General features: G+C 37.6%; 1 pseudogene; it reads right to left on the bottom strand.

Moving 5' to 3' along the window:
- Positions 1–1,239: 1,239 nt before the first annotated feature.
- LOC117930797 lies at positions 1,240–24,541 on the bottom strand (annotated as a pseudogene).
- Between the last annotated feature and the right edge of the window lie 234 nt (positions 24,542–24,775).

Genomic DNA, 24,775 nt, shown 5'->3' with positions numbered 1-24,775 from the left:
GAAAATATAAAATAAATTTATATTTTTTTTATATGCGATATTCTATTTTTAGATAAAAAAAATTATTTTAAAAGTAAAAAATATCTTTTATTTTGAAAAGGCAATATGCTTTCAAAATTATGGTTGCTTTCAAAATCAATTTGCTTTTAGGCCTATTTAGTGAACGTCCACCAAAAGTGAAAAAGACTATTCAAAGCCCTACAGCAACCCTGAGTTATGTTTTTTTTTTGTCTTTTTTTTTTGTTTTTGGTCAATTTTTAGTCATACAACTGTACTAGTCCACTTGGCTTGTGTTAAGAAAAGGATTTGTGATGTGAATGGTGGGTGACCCATTGACCAGCTTTATTGATCCATCAATTTGGGTTTATTTCAACATTCCATTCAATTCCCTTTTCCCAAAGCTCCAATGGACCCACAAATTATTGCCCACCAACCAGTGGGCCAAATCATTATCCAGCATAGCCTCCATTTTGAAGAGCAAAGAGAGCCTCTCCTTCTCCTAATTAAAATCATTTCCTTGAATATTATTTCATATACTGTTGTCAAATTCACCTAAATATTATTCGATATATATGGTGATGGTTGAAACAAGAGAGAAAAATAATTATATTCCACATCAAATACGGAGAGAAAGTTTATGATATTTTAAAAATATAGACTTTTCTTAATTATATAAACATGTTTTTAAGTCATAAAAACTCAAAATAGATTATATCTATACAATTCGATGTGAGTTGTTATAAATAATATCAAAATCGATTCCAACACGTTTGAGAGCAAATCGTTACAAAAAATGGACAAAATATACATATATTTTAGTCATATATGAATTTTTATATATTACTTTATTAATTTATATGATAAATTCATTTATTGTTCAAATTATACTTGACCTTCTTTAATTTGTTTTGAAAACAAGAGTTATTCAAGATTTTTAAAAATAAACTTGGGTTTATTTTATTTTATACAACAAAATAAAACCAAGTTAAAAATTTTCATTTTTTTTATTTTAAGAAAGTGATAAGTTCAAACAAATAAGTCTGAAAATATTTTTTAAGCCTTAAAGCAACTTACTAAAAAACCCAAGTCTTATCCCATCACTCTTAAAAAAATTGAGGGAAAATATGAAGAGGAAAAAAAATGAGGAAAGAGAAAATAAAAAAATAAAAGTGTAATTCAAATTAATTAATTAATTTTATACACTCATTTCACTTTTTCCTTTTTTAATGCAACATTAAATGCTCCAAAAATCCATAAAATTCTAATTAGTTTAAATTAATTAAGCACTTGAAAAGTACCCACAACACGAGTTTAAAAGCTCTACAATCAAAACAATACAAAGAAAAAGATTAATTTACCCTATTCCTAACAAATCATCCTTGTAGATGCCAGGCTCTGGAAGCAAAGCAAAAGTTTATCAGAATGGAGTTCCAAAAACCGAATGCTGCATGACGATAGCAGGATTACTTTTTATTTCCAGAATGAAGCTATAGTTTTCAACAGATCAACAAGAAAATTTTCTCACCATGACTAAATCAATGTGATATAGATCCTGAGAGATGTGAGAAAGATCCATTCATTGTTGAGTGGCTCACTGGTACTATAGCTCTCAAGTTGCATCTGATCATACTGGCCTCTGAGAGCATTGAACTTCATGTCATCACTATAAATACCTGGATCCATGGTCAGTTCTGGTGCAACGGTTTGTCTTTTCAGCATACTCACTACGGCGGACATGGTGGGCCCAAGTGCCGGGGATGGATTGGTGCAGAGTAAAGCTACTTTAATCATCCTTATTGCCTCTTCCTTGTTGAACTCAGTTCCCAACTTTGGATCCACAAGCTCCATTAAATTTCCTTTTTGTGGTAAAACAAATGCCTTAAAGAGCATACATAAAGAGGATAGTAGAAACGTAGAGAAGCAGGTCAGCAAAAGAATATGAACCTCAGACAAAACCATATCAAACTCCATTCAGACACTCAGATCAAAATTTAAAAGTTCATAAACCAGGACATGCTCAAGACAAACAAGACCAGAAAGAAAAATGGAAGTGATCTACATGGAACCAGTCACTGCACCATGCACCATGTCTTCCATAGAGTATTGGGTCTAACAGTGAGTACCTTCTAAACAATGGTTTGCAATTTGACAATTTTCTGTTAAATGTTTTTCTTTCTGTGCCATGGCTAAATTTCAAAAACCTCACCAGTTTGAATCTTTCCACATACACCACACACGGACAAATACACAAACACGCAGAAATAACTAACTGATGATAATTTTAATGCACATAGATAATAATTTGATCTTTTTTATTTTCACACGCATAAAAATAAGATTAGAGCAGCAGCAGACAGTGAGACCTCAGGTTATTTAGCATCTCATGGATTGCCAAATTACATCAGCCTTTTCTTATGTGACTTCATATCTTTTGGGGGGTTTTCTTTCAACAAATATTGAAGGCAAAAGGGGGATCGAGCTCCAAAGGATTGGGAACCAGTTCTCTTTTCATACATTGGTGTAGACTACTCTCTCAACAAATTTTAGCAACTTTGAAATTCTAGATGATCTTATTCTAATGACTGCTATGCCGTGTCCAGCTAAAAATTTAGAACCTTGCAAACAAAGTTTGGTAAATGATCATTGGACTTGCCTAACACAAACCATGTCAGATGCTTGTTTTAGAGTTCAGTTTACTTGCCACTTCAGTCTCTCTTGGGTCACAGCTCGTTGAGCATGTTAAATGGACAAGTTCCAAAGCAAGTAACCTAGTTTTGCACTGTTGTTTTCATATGATGCATGCAAAAGACATTTAGCGTCTTACCCAGTCTAGAAGACAAATACATTCTTCATTTGGCCTAAGCTTCATGTTGTTCTTCCCAGCAACAATTTCCAATGCAACAACTCCGAAACTATAGACATCTGCTTTATAGGTGAAATAACCCTGTAATGCATACTCTGGTGCCATGTATCCTCAGCACAATAAACTTTGTCTTATGGCTCCACCTTGCTAATAAACTTTATGTACAAAAAGTCCAACAAAAATCTTATATATTTAGTAAATAGTAAGATTTAAGTCCAAAAGGCCCAGCATCAATCATATTTTAACTACAAATTTCCAATCAAGCCTATTCTATTGAAAATTTGGATTGCATATATGCAATTAATATAGCTAAAATTCTTTATACTTTATAAAAATGAAACTAGTTTGTAAAATATAAGCGACCTTCTTGTTGCAAGGCAGATAAAAATGATTAAAAGCGAAAAGATTGCATTTTACAATGTTAAGAGTTAATTCTCTACCACAATTGTAACATCACCAATTATAACTTTATGAGTTGACTATTGCAGTAAAACACCCTTCAAGGATCCTAAATTACACTATCATTCTATTTAACTAGCAGACAAAGCATGAACATTGTTCACATAGACTTGCTAATAACTTCAAATCAAGTAAGGTTTGCATTTGAATTACATAATGTACACAGGTTTCTACCAGATAATGATGCCAACAATTTTACACATGAAACTTGTTTGGTTGCAGAGGTTTTAATCATTTACCTCTCCTGGCCTAAATTGGAGCAGCAGTCTAATTTCAGAGTTGATTAACTACTCGCTATTATCTCATGCCATTGATTTGAAGATAGGAAAAATCCAATGTAATATATTTATCAACCCTTCTCTGTACAATAGTTAAATAGGCATTATTAATAAAGGACTGAAAGAAAAAAAGACGAGATCAGTTGCTCACATAGTTCCAGCAATTCTAGTGCTAATGTGGGTGTTCCCTTCTTCATCAAGCTTGGCCAGGCCAAAGTCAGAGATCTTGGGGTGAAGGTCCCTATCTAGAAGCACATTTGTTGCCTTGATGTCTCTATGAATGATTTTCAGTGTTGATTCCTCATGCAGGAAAGCCAAAGCTCTTGCTATGCCAACACAAATCCTTTGCCTGGTAGGCCAATCTAATTTCAATTGGATTTCTTCATGACCTATAATCAACAGAATAGCCCAATCAATAGAATTCATCAAAGCTATTAATGAATAAGAGTTAAGTGTTCTGTCAATATTGATCTATCTATATGAAATAGCAATTATGATGCATTTCAAAGAACAAACCCACCAAATAAAGCACAGGCAAGGCAATTGTTCTTCATGTATTCATATACCAACAGCAGTTGATTCCCTTCAATGCAACATCCATATAATCTTACTAGATTTGGATGTTGTAAACCGGATATCATTCCTATTTCATTTACAAATTCACGATTTCCTTGATTTGATTTTGAAGAAAGTTGCTCCACCGCAATTATGGTTCCATCTAACAGCGTACCCAGAATTGGCATGGTGCAAGTGATCCTCCAATCATAGGTCTACGTCCATATGTCATGGACCAAACTGAAAATTAAGAATTAACCAAACAACTAATGGACCTGTAGAATACCTTGTAGACTGATCCAAAACCTCCTTCACCAATCTTGTTTGCAGAATTAAAGTTGTCGGTGGCGGCTTTAATTTGTCTGAAGGTAAATAAACCAATTTGCAGATCCAATCCCCCCAATTCTGTCCAATGGAAAAAGATAAGATGTTAAATTGTGTCTCACAAAGTACTAACATTGTTTTTTTTTTTGTACTTTGAGTGCCTCGTTATTAGTTAGAATACATTTGAAAGAATGAGATAAAGGAAATGCAAATGTAATACTTCATTTTATTGAAGACAAATTACAAGAAATAAAAAGAGAAGTCCTTGAAATTCTTAAAATCCACTCCAGCTAAAGTCTCTTATACAATTCTGACTTCTCCTTACTTGGCAATTTAATTGGGCTTAAAGTGAAAGTAGGGAACACCATACAATGAAATTTTCAATTATCTTCTATCTTGAATTTGATATGCATTCCTTATAACTTAATCAAAACAAGATTATTTGGGGATTTAAAATTTCTGGTGATCTAAAACTTCTTTTGAGCTAAAAAACTGTCAGAACTGGATTGTTTTGAGATCAGTTGTCTATTTGTCCCCTTTTCTCTATTTTCACATCTAAGATATCTATAGGAACACAATAACAAGCATGCTTTATCTGTTACCATAATTGAAATTACACTATTGAAAATTCTATATGGCTTCTAACATGCCTGTAAGAAATATACTCAAGTTTTAGTTTGTGCGGTAGTTTTACACCACCTTGTTTTTGAGAGATTCTGCCTCCAAAACAAACTTTCCACCAATGAATACCTAAAATGAGGAATAATACCAAAGCTACAGCCCCAACCGCAATGACTATCTTCTTTTTTCCATCAGAAGGAGGCTCAAAATCTACACAAAGATATACATGTCAGATTGTGCAGAGCATACGATGAATTACGAAAATTTCATCCAATCCAAAAGTTATTATGAACATAACAAGATCAATTGGATAATACATGTTCCAGAGAAGGAAATTAGCTGGTTTGAAAATAAGACAGCAAATTGACCCAGTCTCCTGGAAAATTTCAAGGTAAGCTTGCCTTAGGTACTGATTTTTGTTTCCCATAATTTAAGGGAGTGTCTGCTAATTTATTACTACATTTACATATTTATTTATCAAAACTAAGTGCAGAACCAGTTCCTACAACTGCCCTTATATGGAGTGAGAAGGAGAATAGAAATACTTCATCATATATGAGGTGTGAAGAAAGCCCTTAAATGGAGCATACAACTCACCAGCTTCTACAGAAATGGCTGATATGAGAGGACCATAAGTTCCTCTCACTGGGTCAGCTGTAGTCCCTTTCCCAGCCCAATGAAATCGGATCTCCAAAGTTCTATTCCTTACCACTGCTTTAAATTCCCTTACAACAACCTTATTAACTCCTTGTGCTGCTTCTACAATATTAAAATCTTACAACTCCAGCTTTTCCTGCAATAAACTAATTGAATTATATCATCTTCTTTGACATTCCAGGTGCAGGAATAATAAGATTAACAACCTGGATGTAAACATAAAAAATACGCCTTCCAAGACTGAAAGGATTTATTGTCACTGACCACTATCTCTGCAAAATGAAGTTTCACGGTATAGGCCCCATCTGCCAAGCAGAATCCATAGTAAGTGAAAGATAAGAGGAGAAAACTGTGCCCTTCTGTACAACTGGGAGTCGTTCATTCTGAGCATGGACACATTTTGTGCTATATAATCGTTTGCGGTTCTGTTACGATCCCAAAAGTCTCCTGTGCTACTAAAACCCCAATTATCGCTCAAGGGGACAAACTTGGCTGGACCTGCTAAGTCTTCATCTGCTTCATATGCAATGTCTCCAATACTGGTTCTTTCTCCACCACAATTTATATGCAGTGAATACCAATCTTCAAAAAACAACAATGTAAATGATGACCAGATAATTTTAAACATAGAAGTAAAATAACTAAAATACATTCATGGACATAAGTCCATAAACCATAATTGAGGCGTTTACCTCGTGATTTGGTTTTAAAAAAGATAAGATTACCTTTTGACCATATAGGACTTAGGCACTCACCAAGTTCTCTACATTGAAGCATAGATTTGACAAAGCATCAGTATTGTACAAGGAAAATAACAAACATGCATATAAAATTCAGGCACTCTTCAAAGTTTAATTAGAAAAAATTTGCAAGCTTACAATATTCTCTCTTCAGAAAAGCTTCGGAACAAGTTCCAGATGAAACAACAAAAAGGTCATTTTCAACCAAATAGACAGTGAATGAAGAAAAAGATGTGTGTAGAGCTCAACCAGGTTTAAATCAGGAAAAAAAAAAAAAAGAGTTCTTACAAGGTTTCTCAACAAGTAGATGCCACAGATTTCTCAGAGAAGTTATTGTAAGAAATATCTGTTTGGCTGCATACAAACATGTTATTCTTTTACAATTCCATTTATGGCAGTCAGATGTAAAACATTTTAAGAATTCTTGTAAGAATGATCAGTGCTATATTAATTAGAAGTTTGTAGATGAAACTGTGAAGGGAATTTCACCTAATTTTGAAACTCAGAGCTAATGTGTTAGGCTCTTTTAGAACGAGGAACTTTTGGAGCACCCGTACAAGTAACTTCTCTGTTATTTCTTCCCTTACATAATTATGGTATGAACAGTTTTGGATAATATGCAGCAATAATGGCAAAACTTTTATGAATTGAGAACTTCTACCACACTGTCTAAATTAGCATTACAATATGTCTACCATGTCCCTGTTGCACTTTTTGGATGCTGGACACTGAACTTGTGACCGTTCAGGGGAAGGCCCAGCCATTGTTGTGAAATCTTGCCACAACAATCCAAAAGCACACAATGGAGAGAATAAAAAAATGCATTTTTTTTTTTTTTGAATTTCTACAGTGCCATGCTGCACCTAGGTATACACAGGGATGATTTCAGTTGTTGCACATGGTGGGATGAAAATGGCTAAAACAAGTCCGCCACATACTGATCTCCAAAGGGGGGTTAGAAATGAATTGCTTCCAAGAGGAGGAATTCATACACACACACACACACACACAGATTAAACATGTTAAAACAGGGGATTGAAACACAAAAATAAGAATCTCATGTAAAACTAATTCAAAATGTAGGATTAAAAGCATACTAGTAACTATCTCTGCTCTTGATCCAGTCCGGAATAGGCCCAGTAAATGGCTAAATTGCAGTGAAGGAACCTACAGACCAGCCAAGAAGATCATATACCCAGTAAAGTGATTGTATGATAGATCCTTGGGACAATAGATCCAAATATGGTGCAATTTCCAAGGCATATAAGTTTTGTTGATAGAACAGACCAATAGAAGAGGCAAAATTATACGTAAACATTATGATTTCTTAATGAGTAATAAAATTATACAAGGAACTGCCAAATAATTTCAACTTCATTCACAACAGAATATTAACACACAAGACATCCATATAAAGAAGGCTTATTATTGTGTCATAATCTTCAAGCAAACCCACTACCACCACATAACACCCAATAATATAACTGTCTTGCTTCCTTTTAGATTCTATAGGCCAGTAAATATATAATTGTCATTTATGAGTCATTAGTGTAAACCAACTATAGTAACTAATAAAATAGACAGTACTAGGACAAACAATTAACAGATGTCAAAGATTTTCAGTAAAACGAGGGAATGAGGAATATTTTGACTAAATTTTTTGCATGTCAAATTTTTGCATTCATGGAAAATGAAATCACAAATAAATTAAATAAATCATTAGGAATTGAAATAGAAACTTAGAATCAAGAATTTGATATATCAATGACAGTAAGGAGTAACCCTGTATGGAATTTTACCCTGAATGTTATTGAAGCCAACATCCAAATAGAAAGCACAAATTGAAAAAACAATTAGTGAATAAAACCCACATAATTTTACATAAACCTAAATTTAAATCAGCATAATCTCTTACAATTGCTTCAAATTATGGAGATAATGGAGCTGGCCTCCAATACCTATCAAAAAAAAAAAAAAATTATGGAGTTGGGCTCCAATAATATGTCCACCAAGGTTTAGTCCTGCACAAAGCATACTAGTAGAGGAGGCACATGAGCTTCAAACACACCCATGAGGAAAATAAGAAAAGACACATGACAACTTTCCTACTTTAAAGTTAGAAATGTATAAAAAAAGCTCCCAACGACACCAAGCTCCTAAAACCTACACAAATCATCCCTATCAAAGCACCATAAAATACCTCTCAAATATTAAATCAGAGAAAATGAATGAAGAAAATAGATAAAAAGACAATTAAAAGTGCTAACAATGATAAAGATAAAGATTATGATAATTACATCAATAATAAAGATAATGATTAAGATAATTATGTTGATGATAATAATTATATATAATGATAATAATAATGGTGATAATTATGAAGATAAGAAAGAAGTATGAGAAAAAAAAGTAAGATTGGATATGTATACCAAACATAGATCTTTAAGTACTCTCTTCAAATCATACTTCATAAGATCGTAAAAAATTGAACAAGACTCACTAGTAGAGGTATTAATGTGAGTTTTTTTATTATTAATTTAGCAAAAAATGAACGAAAAAGAAAATAACTAAGAATAAAAGCCTTGGATATGTAAACCAAACTTGTTCCGCAATGACGTAGTACCATTTTCTATTCACCATTGAGATTGAAACTAGAGTGAATGATATGATTCACCATTTAAGGGTTTCCAAACCTGTCATTCGAATGATATAATTCAGAAAATGAATGAAGAAAATGAAAAAAAATAACTCCAATGTCAACAATGACAAAAAGGATGATGGCAATGATTATGGAGATGATGATCATTGCTTATATGAGAAAAAATATATATAAGAATAACATTGAATATGTAAATCGAACTCACCTTTTGGGGATTTTTTGTCTACCACACTTCTTCAGATAGTTGAACAGTTGCATAAAACACACTGGCAGAGGCATTAGTGCAATCTATTAAGTGATTGACTTAGAAAACAAATGAAGAAAAAGCAATAGAGAAATAAATAATAAAAGATTCCTAGATATGGAAATAAAACCTACTCAACAAGGACTTCTCTACCAACTGCATCATTTAAAATCAAATGGTTCAATAAGAGGTCTTGTGTCAACATCATTTGTTAATGTATCACACCTACATCAAGGAAGTCAATTAATGCATTATCAATAGGCTTTTGAATTATAAAGCAAAAAATTCATACCTTGGAACCAAAACTTTTTACCCATAGTGTTTGTGTCAATAGTACCATTAGAGGGTTTTGAAAACCCATGTAAACCATTGAGATGTTTGCACCAAAAGCAAGCTGTCTAATAGTTAAGTTTGAAAGAGAATGAAGACAAAAAAGAGAAAATAAGAATAATAATAACCATAATAATAGGAATAAGAAGATAACACACATCCTATTTATCCATTAACTTTGTGATAACTATTCCACCGAAAAGCTTTGAACACCTCCACGAGATGAACAAGAAAAGACAAACAACCTAATTTTTCATGACAATGTCAAAAATAAAAGAAAGATAAATTAGAAATAAAATTCATAAATATGAGAACTTAACCTATTTGTAGAAGGTTTTTCTGTTGCATCTACCATTAGAGAAATCCAAAATCCTGCACAAAGTATGTTAAAGGAACCAGAGCATGCTCCTTAAAGGTTAAGTTATGAAATGATAGTGAGGATGAGGGAGTATAATAAGAATAAACTTGAATATAGATGGATAAACTTGTCTGTTTAGGGACTTTATGCCTACTATGTTGCTTGAGATTGTTGACTAGCTATAGAAAAAAAGGGAGAGGATTAATAATGCACTCATTTTTATGGTAAATTTTGAAAATGAAAAAAGAAAAAAACAAGTGAAGAATAATTTGAGAGTATAAATCATCATAATAATTCACAGTTAATATATAACAATACTATAGATCATCATAAGCATATACATAAGCGAACTAAATTTCACCTTCGATTATAGTAGTTGGAAGATAGTACCATGGACTTTCATAGCTCTCTAGGCTTTTGTGATTGTGTGCATGAGCTTAATTAATGCGGACAAGTAGGAGCACTGCACAGCTTACCAACAGAATTCCTCCACCAACTAGAAGAGCTATTGCTCCATAACCCAGCCTTTTCTTCTTGTGTCCATGTAATTTCCTAAAGAGGTAGTTCTGAACAGCACTTGATTCAACTGTTGGTGGGCTATTAACATTTTACTCAGTTTCCAAAGGGAAATCCCCAAGTGAATAAGTTGCCTCCAGTCAATAACAAATTTATGGTTAGTGATAATAGCCTTAGTAAAGTTGTTGCTTTTAATCTTTGTACACTGCCATATTGAATTGTGCTTTGATATTTTTTTATCTTTATCTCTTGTATATTAGGATTTGGGGAAATAGGTTCCATCTTGGAGGCAATTTATTCACCTTGGGATTTCCCTTTGGAAACTGAGTAGAATGTTAATAGCCCACCAACAGTTGAATCAAGTGTTGTTCAGAACTACCTCTTTAGGAAAGTACATGGACACAAGAAGAAAAGGAGTGCTCCTACTTGTTGTCCGCATTAATTAAGCTCATGCACACAATCACAAAAGCCTGGAGAGCTATGAAAGTCCATGGTACTATCTTCCAACTATCACAATCGAAGGTGAAATTTAGTTAGCTTATGTATATACTTATGATGATCTATAGTACTGTTCTATATCAGCTGTGAATTATTATGATGATTTATACTTATGCTTGCTCTCAAATTATTCTTCACTTGTTTTTTTCTTTTTTCATTTTCAAAATTTACCATAAAAATGAGTGCATTATTAATTCTCTCCCTTGTTTTCTACAGCTAGTCAACAATCTCAAGCAACATAGTAGACATAAGTCCCTAACTTAACCTTTAAGGAGCATGCTCTGGTTCCTTTAACATACTTTGTGCAGGATTTTGGATTTTTCTAATGATAGATGCAACACAAAAACCTTCCACAAATAGGTTAAGTTCTCATATTTATGAATTTTATTTCTTATTTATCTTTCTTCTATTTTTGACTTTAACATACTTTGTGCAGGATTTTGGATTTTTCTAATGATAGATGCAACACAAAAACCTTCCACAAATAGGTTAAGTTCTCATATTTATGAATTTTATTTCTTATTTATCTTTCTTCTATTTTTGACATTGTCATGGAAAATTAGGTTGTTTGTCTTTTCTTGTTCATCTTGTGGAGGTGTTCAAAGCTTTTCAGTGGTATAGTTATCACAAAATTAATGGATGAATAGGATGTGTGTTATCTTCTTATTCTATTATTATGGTTATCATTATTCTTATTTTCTCTTTTTTGTCTTCATTATCTTTCAAACTTAACTATTAGACAACTTGCTTTTGGTGCAAACATCTCAATGCTTTACATGGGTTTTCAAAACCCTCTAATGGTACTGTTGACACAAACACTATGGGTAAAAAGTTTTGGTTCCAAGGTATGACTTTTTTGCTTTATAATTCAAGAGCCTATTGATAATGCATTAATTGACTTCCTTGATGTAGGTGTGATACATTAACAAATGATGTTGACACATGAACCCTTATTGAACCATATTATTTTAAATGATGCAGTTGGTAGAGAAGTCCTTGTTGAGCACATTTTATTTCCATATCTAGGAATCTTTTATTATTTATTTCTCTTTTTCTTTTTCTTCATTTGTTTTCTAAATTAACCACTTAATAGAAGCACAATTCAACTTTACTGAGGCTATTATCACTAACCATAAATTTGCTATTGACTGAATGCCAATAAAATGTTTACCATGGATGTTCCTAGTAAGAAAGAAACAAGTCTTTTGATAAGAGAAATATATAACACTAGTTGATAGAAAGATTGCTATGAAGGGACCAACAAACGGGCCAAGAAGATCACAAACCCAAAGAAGTGATTATATGATAAATCATTAGGACAATAGATCCAAATATGGTATGATTTCCAAGGCATAGAAATTTTGCTTATATAACAGACCAATAGAAGAAGTTAAATAATGTGTAAACATTATGATTTCTGAATGAGTAATAAAACTATACAAGCAACTATCAATTAGTTTTGACTCCATCCACAACAAAATATTAACACATAAGACATCCATATAATGAAGGCTTATCATTGTGCCATAATCTTCAACAAAACCTATTACCACTAGGTAACACCTAATAATATAACTGCCTTGCTTCCTTTTAAATTTTACAGGCCAATAAATATACATTTCTTTTAGATTATGTTGGCCAGTAAACACATTGCCAATGGGCTCAGATGATGAATTGTGGTTCAGATTCCTGTAAGAATATAATTGTTATTTATGAGTCATTAATATAAACCAACCATAGTAACCAGTAAAATAGGCAATACTAGGATAAACAATTAACAGTTGTTGAAGATTTTTCATTAAAGTGAGGGAGTGGGGAACATTTTGACTAAATTTGTTGCATGCCAAATTTCTGCATTTGTAGAAAATGAAATCACAAATAAAATTCCACATGTTCGGTAACACAAGCATTAGAGATAAGAAAAGATTCCATTTATTCCTGATTATACTTGGCAAACCACTTGCTTCAACAAGATGCACCATTTTGGTCTATATGATGTGATATACAATAGTTTCTTTCTAGTAGCAACAAAAAAGGCAAAACACATAACGGAGCTTAGGGAGTTCAGTTGATAGAACCTGTCCATTTGCCAAGCCAACAGAAAGATCATCTATGAAGTTATCCTCTGATTCACCACTCCAATGGCTGACTATCATACACAATCTTGCAGCTTTAGAGTCTAGTGCAACACAAATGGATTCAGTCACCATAACAATCTGATTAACCTGCAATTATATAGGTAAAATATTAGATAAGATCAGAATCATCATGCAATATTTCATTAAGAGATATGATGATGATCAAACATAGAATGATTACCAGAAACTATACTACTCATCTCCTGTTTAGATACAAAATGACACACTGATTTCTTGGTGAAATTTAACTCATAAGAAGTTATTTGTAGAACAGGACCCAAATCATAACCAAGGAGCCTATTGTGATGGACTTAGTCATCTCATAAGCTCGTGCGGCACTTAGGCAAGTCAAGACACTTGATCTTGCTAAGTTAATCTTACTTCCAACGCTTAGCTTGCTAGACTAAGATGTTCACGATTCGAAAGCTTGAGAAGGCGTAGTACGCAACTCTTAAAGAATGGAAGCTTTTATTACTCAAGGAAGCCTTTACAAGTGCTTTAAGAACTCACTTACTTGGTGTCTTGGCCAAATGAGGCCCTCACCTATTTATAGGCACCAATGGAACTCTCTGGAACCTTGGAGGGTTCCTTACTGTGAAAAGAGAGAAAATGGAGAATCCCTAATTATTGTTATTGAAAAACTGTAAAGAATACACATTAGACTTGGGTATATTTATACATGTTAGTGGGACCCACAATACAATAAGGAAAGAAAAGGAAAAAGGAAAGTAAATAACCTAAATAACTGTACACTATCTAACACTCCCCCTCAAGCTGGAGCATATATGTTATATGCACCAAGCTTGTTATAAATGTATTTAATTCTAGGACCTTTGAGAGATTTAGTAAAAATATCTACTAGTTGATCATTTGAATTGACAAAACTAGTCGCCACACATCTTGATGCGATCTTCTCTCTAATGAAGTGATAGTCAACTTCAATGTGTTTGGTCCTTTCATGGAAGACTGGATTAGATGCAATATGCAAAGCGGCTTGGTTGTCACAGATGAGCTTCATCTGTTCATCCTTTCCAAATCTCAACTCCCGAAGAAGATGTTTCAGCCATATGAGTTCACATGTTGCCAGAGCCATAGCTCGATACTCGACTTCGGCACTAGATCTGGCCACTACATCTTGTTTCTTACTCTTCCAGGATATTAGGTTACCTCCAATAAAAACACAATACCCGGAAGTGGAACGTCTATCTATGGGTGAGCCAGCCTAATCTACATCTGTGTAACCAACAACCTGGGTATGACCTCTGTTCTCGTACAACACACCTTGGCCTGGTGTGCTTTTGATATATCAAAGAATGCGGATTACAACATCCCAATGGCTATCACATGGTGACTGTAGGAATTGACTAACAACACTTACAGGAAAAGAAATGTCTGGACGAGTAATGGTGAGGTAGTTCAGTTTACCTACAAGTTGCTGATATCTCCCAAGATCTCCTAAAAGCTCCTCTTGTCCTGGTATAAGTTTGACATTTGGATCCATAGGAGTGTCTACCGGTTTACAGTCTAACATACCGGTTTCTTCCAAGATGTCTAAAGCATACTTCCTTTGGGAAAAAATCACACTGGAACTGGATTGAGCTATCTCAATCCCTAAGAAATACTTGAGTTTCCCCAAGTCTTTAGTCTGAAAGTGGGTGAAAATGTGTTACTTTAGTTTTTGAATACCATTCTGATCACTGCCTGTAATGACGATGTCGTCCACATAAACTACCAGATAAATACACTGCCTCGAAGAGTTATGATGATAGAAAACGGAATGGTCTGATGTACTGCGAAACATGCCAAACTCCTGAATAACAGAACTAAAACGGCTAAACCATGCTCGAGGAGATTGTTTCAAGTCATATAGAGAACGGCATAACCTGCACACTAAACCAAACTCCCCCTGAGCAACAAAACCAAGTGGTTGCTCCATATAAACTTCCTCAACAAGATCCCCATGAAGGAAAGCATTTTTAATATCTAAATGATAAAGAGGTCAAGAACGCATAGCAGCCATGGAGAGCAATAGACGAACATAAGCTATCTTGGCAATAGGAGAGAAAGTGTCACTATAATCAGAACCATAAACCTGAGTATAACCTTTAGCAACTAAGCGGGCCTTAAGGCGATCAACCTGACCATCAGGGCCAACCTTAATAGTGTAGACCCAACGACAACCAACTGTAGATTTACCAGAGGGTAAAACAACAAGATCCCAAGTGCCATTGAAGTGTAAAGCAACCATTTCATCTACCATTGCCTGTCGCCAGCCTGGATGGGAAAGAGCCTCAAGGGTGCTCTTGGGAAGAGAAACAGAAGATATAGCATAAACAAATGCAGAATAGGGTGAAGATAATCGATGGTAACTCAAAAAATTGTAAATGGGATGAGAATTACGAGTAAATCGATTACCTTTCCAAAGAGCAATGGGTAAGTCAGTATAAGGAGGCAAAGCCGGGGCAGGAGAAGCCGAAGGGATAGGAAGTGAGTCAGTAGGTACCTCGACCAAAAAAGAAGGAACAACGACACGATGATGGCGATGATAAACCTGAAATGGGTGAGAAGGCACTGCATCAGGTGGGGAGATAATGGGAAGGGGTAAGACTTCAGAAACAGGAAAAGACTTAGAGGTAGAGAAGAACGGTGAGTCCTCAAAGAAAGTGACATCAGTAGAGAGAAAGTAGCGATGAGTCTCAGAGGAATAACAATGATAACCCTTTTGAAGTCTGGAATATCCCAAGAAGATGCATTTTGTGGCTCTGGCAGAAAGTTTGTCCTATCCAGGAGTGAGAATATGAACAAAGCAAGTATAACCAAAAACACGAGGAGGAAGGAAATAAAGTGGTTGGTCAGGGAAAAGAAGGGAATGAGGAATCTGATCGTGTAATACAGATGAGGGCATACGATTAATCAAATAACATGCTATAAGAACAGCGTCCCCCAAAAACGAAAAGGAACATGACTATGGAAAAGGAGAGTACGAGCTGTCTTAACAAGATGTCGATTCTTACGTTCAGCTACCCCATTTTGTTGAGGAGTATGAGCATAAGAAGACTGATGAATGATCCCATGTTGGGACATAAATGAAGTAAATGGTGCAGAAAAATATTCCCTGACATTGTCACTGCGCAACATACGAATAGAAATATTGAACTGGGTTTGGATTTCAGCATAAAATTTCTAGAAAATAAAGAATAACTCAGCTCGATTTTTCATTAAAAATAACCAAGTACATCGAGAATAGTCATCAATGAAAGTGACAAAATACTGAAATCCTAAAGTAGACGTGGTCCGACAAGGACCCCAAACATCAGTGTGGACAAGTTCAAAAGGAGACTTTGCCCGATTATTCAAACGCTTTGGGAACGAGACACGAGTATATTTCCCAAGCTGACAGGACTCACACGCAAGCGACGACAAAGATGAAAAACTAGGGACCATTTTCTGGAACTTGGATAGATTAGGGTGGCCTAGGCGACTGTGGATGAGGAGGGGAGCATCAGTGGAAATGCAAAATGCAAGAGTTGAAGGCGAGGTGAGGTGATAGAGGCCTTGAGACTCACGTCCTATGCCAATCGTCTTCCCCGTACTCCGGTCCTGCAAGGTCACAAATTTATCAAAGAAAGTGATAGAACAGTTAAGAGTGCGAGTTATTTTGCTGATGGAAATAAGATTAAAAGGACGCTCAGGGGCATAAAGGACAGAATGGAGAGGTAGGGAAGGAAGAGGATGAGTGAAACCAAAACCTTTAGCCATAGTTTGGGAACCATTAGCTAAAGTAATAGTAGGTAAGGCAGAGGTAGTAGAAATAGAAGAGAAAAGATCTTTATTACCAAATATGTGATTAGAAGTGCCAGAATCTAGAATCCAAGGTCCAAGAGAAGATGTGTGGGTAAGACAAGCAGAAGTATTACCAGTCTGGGCAATAGAAGCAACAGAAGCTGACTTGGTGGCCTGATAACAGAGATAGTCATCATACTCACTGTCAGTGAGGAAAATACCCTGAGATGTGGAGGAACTGGGAGGCTGAGGCGATTGAGGATCAGATGACTGGGCCACGTGGGCAGTGCGGGGAGGCCGCCCATGTAACTGATAACACTGATCACGAGTGTGGCCAAGCTTATTGCAATAGGTGCAATGAGGATGTTGGCCTCTACCTCGGTTACCATGCGTCCTCCTCGAGAGTTAGTTTGAGAAACTAACACAGAAGAATCTGAAGTGTTATCAGATGGCAAAGTCTGAGTGGAGGAGATATGGAGGAGGCGAGCAAACACATCATCCAAGAATGGAACGGAGGAACTGCCAAGAATCTTATCGTAGACGGTCTCGAGATCTGGACGGAGGCCAATAAGCGTAAGAACCATGAAGAACTTGTCAATCTGTGTTCGTTGATCCCCAACATCAGTAGTAAGAGGCATCATGGTCAAGAATTCCTCCTTAAGAGAGGCAATCTGGCCAATATAAGTAGATAAATCCATGTCTTGTTGTCTGACATTGACAATAGAAGAAGACACCTTATAAAGACGTTGGATATCATTCGTGTATAGCCCTTTCGCCTGATTCCAAAATTTAAAGCATGTTTTGTAGGCCCGAAGATGAAGCAGAATTTTAGGATCAACTGATTGTCATAACACACTACATAACTATGTATCTATCTTCCTCCATTGTACTTTGTCAACCTTAGGGATATCCGCCTCCTGCGTAACAAGGTGATCCTCATAACCTTGACCCATAAACCAAAGCTCCACAAAGGCATACCAGGACAAATAATTTTCATTACCAACCAATTTCTCCGAAGTAATCATCGAAGATCTAGATATGATAGAGGAAAAAGTGGAACTTTTAGTAGCCATATCTACTTATCTGGAGAACGAAATATGTTTGGATCGAAGAAAGCCCTAATATGGCTTCAGATCGCGGCTGAAAGAAGAAAAACTGAGGATCTGTGGCTGTGAGAGACCAAATAGTAAAAAAAAACAAATGTGGCACTACTGGAAGAGTAGAAGAACACTTCCTAAGACACGTGCAGGGCTCGGGGTGGAGAGGAAGTCACTGGAGGTCGTCGGAAAGGCTGTTTAGAGGGCCGACGGAGACAAAAAACCCCAAAAAATGCACTTTCAGGGCTCGGATGACACAAGCACAGATGGAGGGTGGCTAGACGATGTCAGGTGAGGCTGGAGGTGGAAGCGCGTGGCCGAAAAGTGCTCCACACGCCCTCACGTGCCGGCGCATGAGATTTAGGCCGCCGGAGAAGAAACGTGTGTGGCCAACGCGTGGCTGATATTCTCCCTTCGATGCATTGAGAAAACTTGAAGATCTCCTCCTTGCGCACCTAATGGTATGGTTGGTGTCAAAAAAGGACTTCGCCGGAAAAAGGTCGCCGAAAAAGTTGTCGGCGGTGAGGGTTTTCTGACGGCGATACGGTTGATCGGAAAGCTTTAGGAGATGAGAAGGATGACCGGAATGAAACACGGTCACTGAAAGATTTTCCAGAGTGGATTCACGGATAAACCGAAAATAATTAGGGTTTTTTTTTTCTCCCTAGACTCTGATACCATGTGAAAAGAGAGAAAAGGGAGAATCCCTAATTATTGTTATTGAAAAACTGTAAAGAATACACATTGGACTTGGGTATATATATACATGCTAGTGGGACCCACAATACAATAAGGAAAGAAAAGGAAAAAGGAAAGTAAATAACCTAAATAACTGTACACTATCTAACACTTACAATTCAAGAATATTCTAGAACACCCTACACCATTTTATGTACATACCTATGTACAAGAATATACAAGAGACCTCTGGAATTCTCTAGAAAGCTTTAAACTCCTCTCATGCCTTCCACCATAGTGTAGAGTTGTGTGGACTTCTCTAGGCATCTCTAGAACCTTCCACATTCTTCCCACTAATGGCTAAGTGTAGGAGTCTCCAGAAGCTTCCTGGGTTCTATATAAACCCATGGGTAGACTCATTTGAAACATCCTATGACACTATGCTTGCTCCAATTTTTTCCATCTGAATGTGTTCTTTAGTTTTTTTTTACTACTTTGATTAAATAAATATAACAACTGTCTTTTTGAAAGAAAAAAAAAAGTATCTAACCACAAAGTTTTCAACTCTAAAACATATAATTCTAGAACCATTATGTAATTGTATGGATTTGGCTAAATGAAGCTTTTTTGAGATTCATAATTTGTCACTCATAAACTTTGAAGATCAAGATAGACCATATAATAAGGAACCCCAAAGAACTAAAGTCACATGGATGAAGCTGGCATGGTTAGGTATTAGTGTTTCCAATCATGCTTGCAACAACAATCGAAGTTGTAAACTAAGGAGTTTCTACATAATAGCCTGATACTTTTGAGGGGAACTCCAAAGAATTGTAGTTTCTAATTGATTGAACCTTTGCTATAGTGTGTTTTGCATTTGCTGGGATTCTGGAAGAAACTTCTCTTGGAAGAAATTTTCTCAAATCTGGCATGGCAAGCAGTGGGAATCTACCTTGACATAAACATCAGTGGAGGACTGAGAGCAAGGAATTGTGGGCTTTCGTCTGCTGCAATCAAAGACCATTGAAGAACCAGGAAGGAAGGCAATCAGGAAGGTAACAATCCATAGCTGATATATAAGAGTACTATAGATCATCAATAAGCATATACATAGGCTAATAAAATTTTACCTTCAATTGTAGTAGTTGGAATATAATACCATGGACTTTCCCAGCTCACCAAGATTTTATGATTTTATGCACAAGCTCAATTAAATGCGGACAAGAAGTAGGAGCACCGTGCAATTTACCATCAGAATTCTTCCATCAACTATGAGGGCTATTCCTCTTAGACCCAGTTTTTTTTTTTTCTCGTGCTTATGAACTTTCCTAAAAGGGTAGTTCTTCGGGTGATGGGTCGGATTCAGTTGACCCGGGTGTTGGCCCCGTGGGCTTAAAGCAAGATCTTGGGCCATCATTGCAAGGCCCATTTCTTTCTAAGGGGGCTGAGCAGATTACAACTGGGCCAAAGTGTGGGCCGACTGAGGGACGGGCCTCTGATGGTTTAGAACTCTTGTCTCATGGGCCTGCTTTTATGTTAGGGGGCTGTTTGGGGCATTCTCAGGCCCAACCCCTTGACACAGGTAATGCAGCATGCCTGGGCCTCAAGCTGGAGATGGAATTTCTAAAGTGCAGAGAGAAGGAGATAAGCGGGAAGCAACAGTCGACATCTCAGCGTTCAATGGCAGAAAGCGTGATGGTGGAAGAAGCCTTAAGGTATGGGACTGACTCAAACTTGTGGGATTTAAGGGTTGCGGGATCCTCCTCTTCTTCTTCTATTCTTTTTGGTCGGACTCCGGAGAGGGAGTTTTGCGACCATGCTGGGGAGCTAAGGGCGAATTTTCAAGAAGGAGACAAGGAGGAGTTGGCAGCTGCAGGGGGGTCTACAGTGAATGGAGAGGGCTGCTGGGACTTGGTCGAGGTCAATTGCGAGGCAATAGAGGTTCAAAATCCGGATTGGAATCCAGTCCAGGATGGGTCTCAGGATCTCAGGGGCGAGAAGGAGATGAATTGGGAGGAGAGTAGCCTGGCCAAATTTAGCAAGCTGTTGGGGTTTTCAATAGAAGGCCTGGAAAAGGAAATATTGGATTTCTTGTCCAAGATTAGAAAAAGGTAGGAAAGGATACATAGCAAAGGGATGTTAGAGAAATCAAAATTTGAAAGGGAACTCAAGAGGTTGGAATGTTCAGTTAAATATAAGGGGAGTGTCAAGAAGAACAGTCACCTGAAGAGTAGAGGGGGCCAGTTAATGATCGTTTAATGAATCTCAAACTATTGAGTTGGAATGTGAGGGGTGCTAACGACATTAATAAAAGAAGGATAATTAAATCTGTGGTTAAAAACCAGAAGGTGGACTTGTTTTGTATCCAGGAGACAAAAATTCAATTAATGATTGAAGGGGTGGTGAAAAGCTTAAGGGTGGGGAGACTTTTAGACTGGAGAGCTCTCGAAGCTATTGGAGCAGCTAGAGGTGTGCTGATTTGTTGGGACAAAAGATCCTTGGAAATATTGGAGTGGGAGGAGGGACAATTTTCAATTTCTTGTAAATTCAGAAATGTGGAAAATGGGGCAGTCTGGGTGTTTACGGGCGTTTATGGACCTTTTTCCAAAAAGGATAGAGAGTGTCTTTGGGACGAAGTGGGGGTTATCAGGGGTATTTGGGGAGAACCCTGGTGCGTAGGGGGAGACTTTAATGTTATTCTATCCCAAGGGGAAAGAAGCAGGGAAAGGAGGGTTATCTCAGTTATGAGGAGGTTTGCTCAGGTTATGGATGACCTTGAGCTTGTGGACCTTCCCCTACAAGGAGGATCCTTTACTTGGAGTGGGGGGCTTCATAATCAAGCCTGGGCTAGGTTGGACAGATTTATGGTTTCCCCCAGCTGGCTTGATCAGTTCAGCAATGTGTCCCAGAAGAGATTACCTCGGCCTATTTCGGACCATTTTCCAATTTTAATCGAAGGGGGTGGTAGAAAAAGAGGCCCTTTTAGGTTCGAGAATATGTGGCTGAAAGTGGAAGGGTTTAAAGACCTCATGCGGAGTTGGTGGCAGGGGATGTCGGTTAGTGGAAGGGCTAGCTATAAGCTAGCTACGAAATTGAAGGTGATTAAACAGAACCTAAAATTATGGAATAGGGAGGTGTTTGGAAATTTGGAGAGTAACAAATTGGCTGCCTTGCAACAAGTGGAGTATTGGGACCAAGTGGAAAGTGAGAGGAGACTGACAGAGGAGGAAATCTCCATTAAAAAAGAAGCAAAGGAAGGATATGCTAAGTGGGTTAATTTGGAGGAGATACACTGGAGACAGTTATCAAGGGAGCTTTGGCTAAGAGAAGGGGATAGAAATACGAGTTACTTTCATCAAATGGCAAATGCACACCGTAGGAGGCGTACCATGGATAGAATAAAAGTCAGTGGGGTTTGGCTTTCAGAGGAACAAGAAGTAAGGACGGGAATTGTAGATGCTTTTCAAAGGCTTCTAATGGAAGACTCGGAGTGGAAGGCGGATATAGGGGGGTTAAACTTGAACCAGATCAGCCAGCAAGAAGCGGACACTTTGGAGCGTCCCTTCATGGAGGAGGAGATCCATTCGGCCCTTATGGACATGAGGGGGGACAAGGCTCCAGGCCCGGATGGCTTCACAGTGGCCTTTTGGCAATTTTGCTAGGAGTTTGTGAAGGAGGTGTTAGAGATGTTCAAGGAGTTCCATGAGCAGAACGCCTTTCTCAAGAGCCTCAATAACACGTTTCTGGTCCTTATTCCAAAAAGAGGAAGGGCGGAGGAGCTGGGGGATTTCAGGCCTATCAGTCTCCTGGGCGGGCTGTATAAACTCTTGGCCAAGGTGCTGGCCAATAGGATTAAAAACATGATTGGTAGAGTGGTCTCCTCAGATCAGAATGCTTTCGTCATGGGAAGGCAGATTTTGGATGCATCTCTAATAGCAAACAAGGTGATCGACTCATGGCAAAAAAGAGGAGAGAAGGGCCTGATTTGCAAATTAGATATTGAAAAGACGTATGACAGTGTTAATTGGCAGTTCTTGATGAGGGTTATGCAAAAAATGGGGTTTGGGTCTAAGTGGAGGGAGTGGATATGGAGCTGCATCTCAACTGCTAAATTCTCAGTATTGGTCAATGGAGAGCCAGTTGGGTTTTTTCCTAGCTCAAAGGGGCTATGGCAAGGTGACCCGTTATCCCCTTATCTGTTTGTCATGGGAATGGAGGTGCTGAGTGCCCTTATTCGGAAGGCTGTGCAAGGGGGCTGCATATCCGGGTGCAAAATTTGGAGAGGTAGGGGGCAGGCTGTTAACATTTCTCATCTCCTCTTTGCGGATGACGCAATAGTTTTCTGTGAGGCTAGGAAAGATAACATGACGTACTTGAGTTGGATCCTATGTTGGTTTGAAGCCGTCTTAGGGCTGAGAATAAATCTGGCTAAAAGCGAAATTATTCTAGTAGGGGAGGTGGAAGAGATCCTTGAGATGGCTGTGGGGTTGGGTTGCAAGATAGGTCAGCTACCATCAACTTACCTGGGGCTGCCCTTGGGTGCGCCCAATAAAGCCTCTTGTGTGTAGGATGGGGTGGAGGAAAGGATGAGGTGGAAATTGGCCCTTTGGAAACGACAATACATCTCCAAGGGCGGTAGAATCACCCTCATAAAGAGCACTTTGGCTAGCATGCCGCTTTATCAATTGTCCCTTTTCCATATGCCTAGGACAATGGCAAGAAGGCTAGAAAAGTTACAAAGAGATTTCTTGTGGGGAGGGGGAAGTTCGGAAAGAAAAGCCCACCTAGTCAATTGGGAGAGGGTGTGTGTGGGTAAGGAGGAAGGGGGGCTTGGTTTGAGGAGGTTAGCCCCCTTGAATAAAGCTTTGCTTGGAAAATGGGTGTGGAGATTTGCTTGGGCCAAGGACGAGATGTGGAAACGAGTTCTTGGGGCAAAATATGGGCAAGAGGATTTTGGATGGAGGACTAAAAAGGCAAATGGGGCGTTTGGTGTTGGGGTTTGGAAGGAGATCTTGAAAGAAGCTGATTGGTGTTGGGATAATATGACTTTTAAGGTGGGAAAAGGCACCAGAATTAGGTTTTGGGAGGACCCTTGGTGTGGGGATGTGGAGCTGTCTCGAAGGTTCCCTCAACTCTTCACTGCAGTTGCCCAAAGGAACGCCACGGTGGAGGACATGTGGGACCAGAATTCTGGTCAAGGAGGGTGGAATCTGAGGTTCATTAAAGGCTTCAATGATTGGGAGCTGAACATGGTAGGTGAATTACTCCAAATCTTAAGGAGTCAAAGAATTACATTGGAGGAAGACTCGGCATTGTGGAAGGGAGGAAAAAAGGGGAAGTTTGGCCTTAAGGAAGCGTATGGTTTGCTGATCAGCCCTAGTGTTTCCACGTTTCCTAAAAAGGGCATTTGGGTGGAGAACGTTCCTTCTAAGCTAGCGTTCTTTGCGTGGGAAGCTACTTGGGGGAGGGTTCTTACCCTTGATAGGCTTCAAAAGAGAGGATGGCAGCTTCCTAATCGTTGTTTTTTATGTGGTAGTGATGAGGAAAATGTAAATCATCTTCTTATTCATTGTACAGTAGCTAGAGTGTTGTGGGGGATTGTTCTGAGTTTGTTTGGTGCCCAGTGGGTCTTTCCAGAATCTGTAAAGGAGGTGGTTTTTAGCTAGAAGGGTTCGTTTGTGGGTAAAAAGAGGGAGAAAATATGGAGATCCATTCCATTATTTATTTTTTGGACGGTTTAGAAGGAGAGGAATAGATTAGCTTTCAAGGGGAGGGGGGGGTGTGGTTAGCTATCCAGAAAGTTATGAATTCTTTTGTTTGTAATGTGTGGGGATGGGCTAAATTGTATAGCGGTGTGGAGCCTCGCTCCCTTATAGGCTTCCTAGAGTGGTTAGCCTCCAGTTAAGGGTCAGTGGGTTTTTTGTTTCTTTTGTTTTTTGTTGAGAGGCCCTCGTCGCCCTATATACTCCCTGTATGC

The sequence above is a fragment of the Vitis riparia genome, chromosome 14 (assembly GCF_004353265.1).
Source record: "Vitis riparia cultivar Riparia Gloire de Montpellier isolate 1030 chromosome 14, EGFV_Vit.rip_1.0, whole genome shotgun sequence".
NCBI classification, from domain to species: Eukaryota; Viridiplantae; Streptophyta; class Magnoliopsida; order Vitales; family Vitaceae; genus Vitis; species Vitis riparia.
This window is presented reverse-complemented; position numbering and strand designations above follow the sequence as displayed.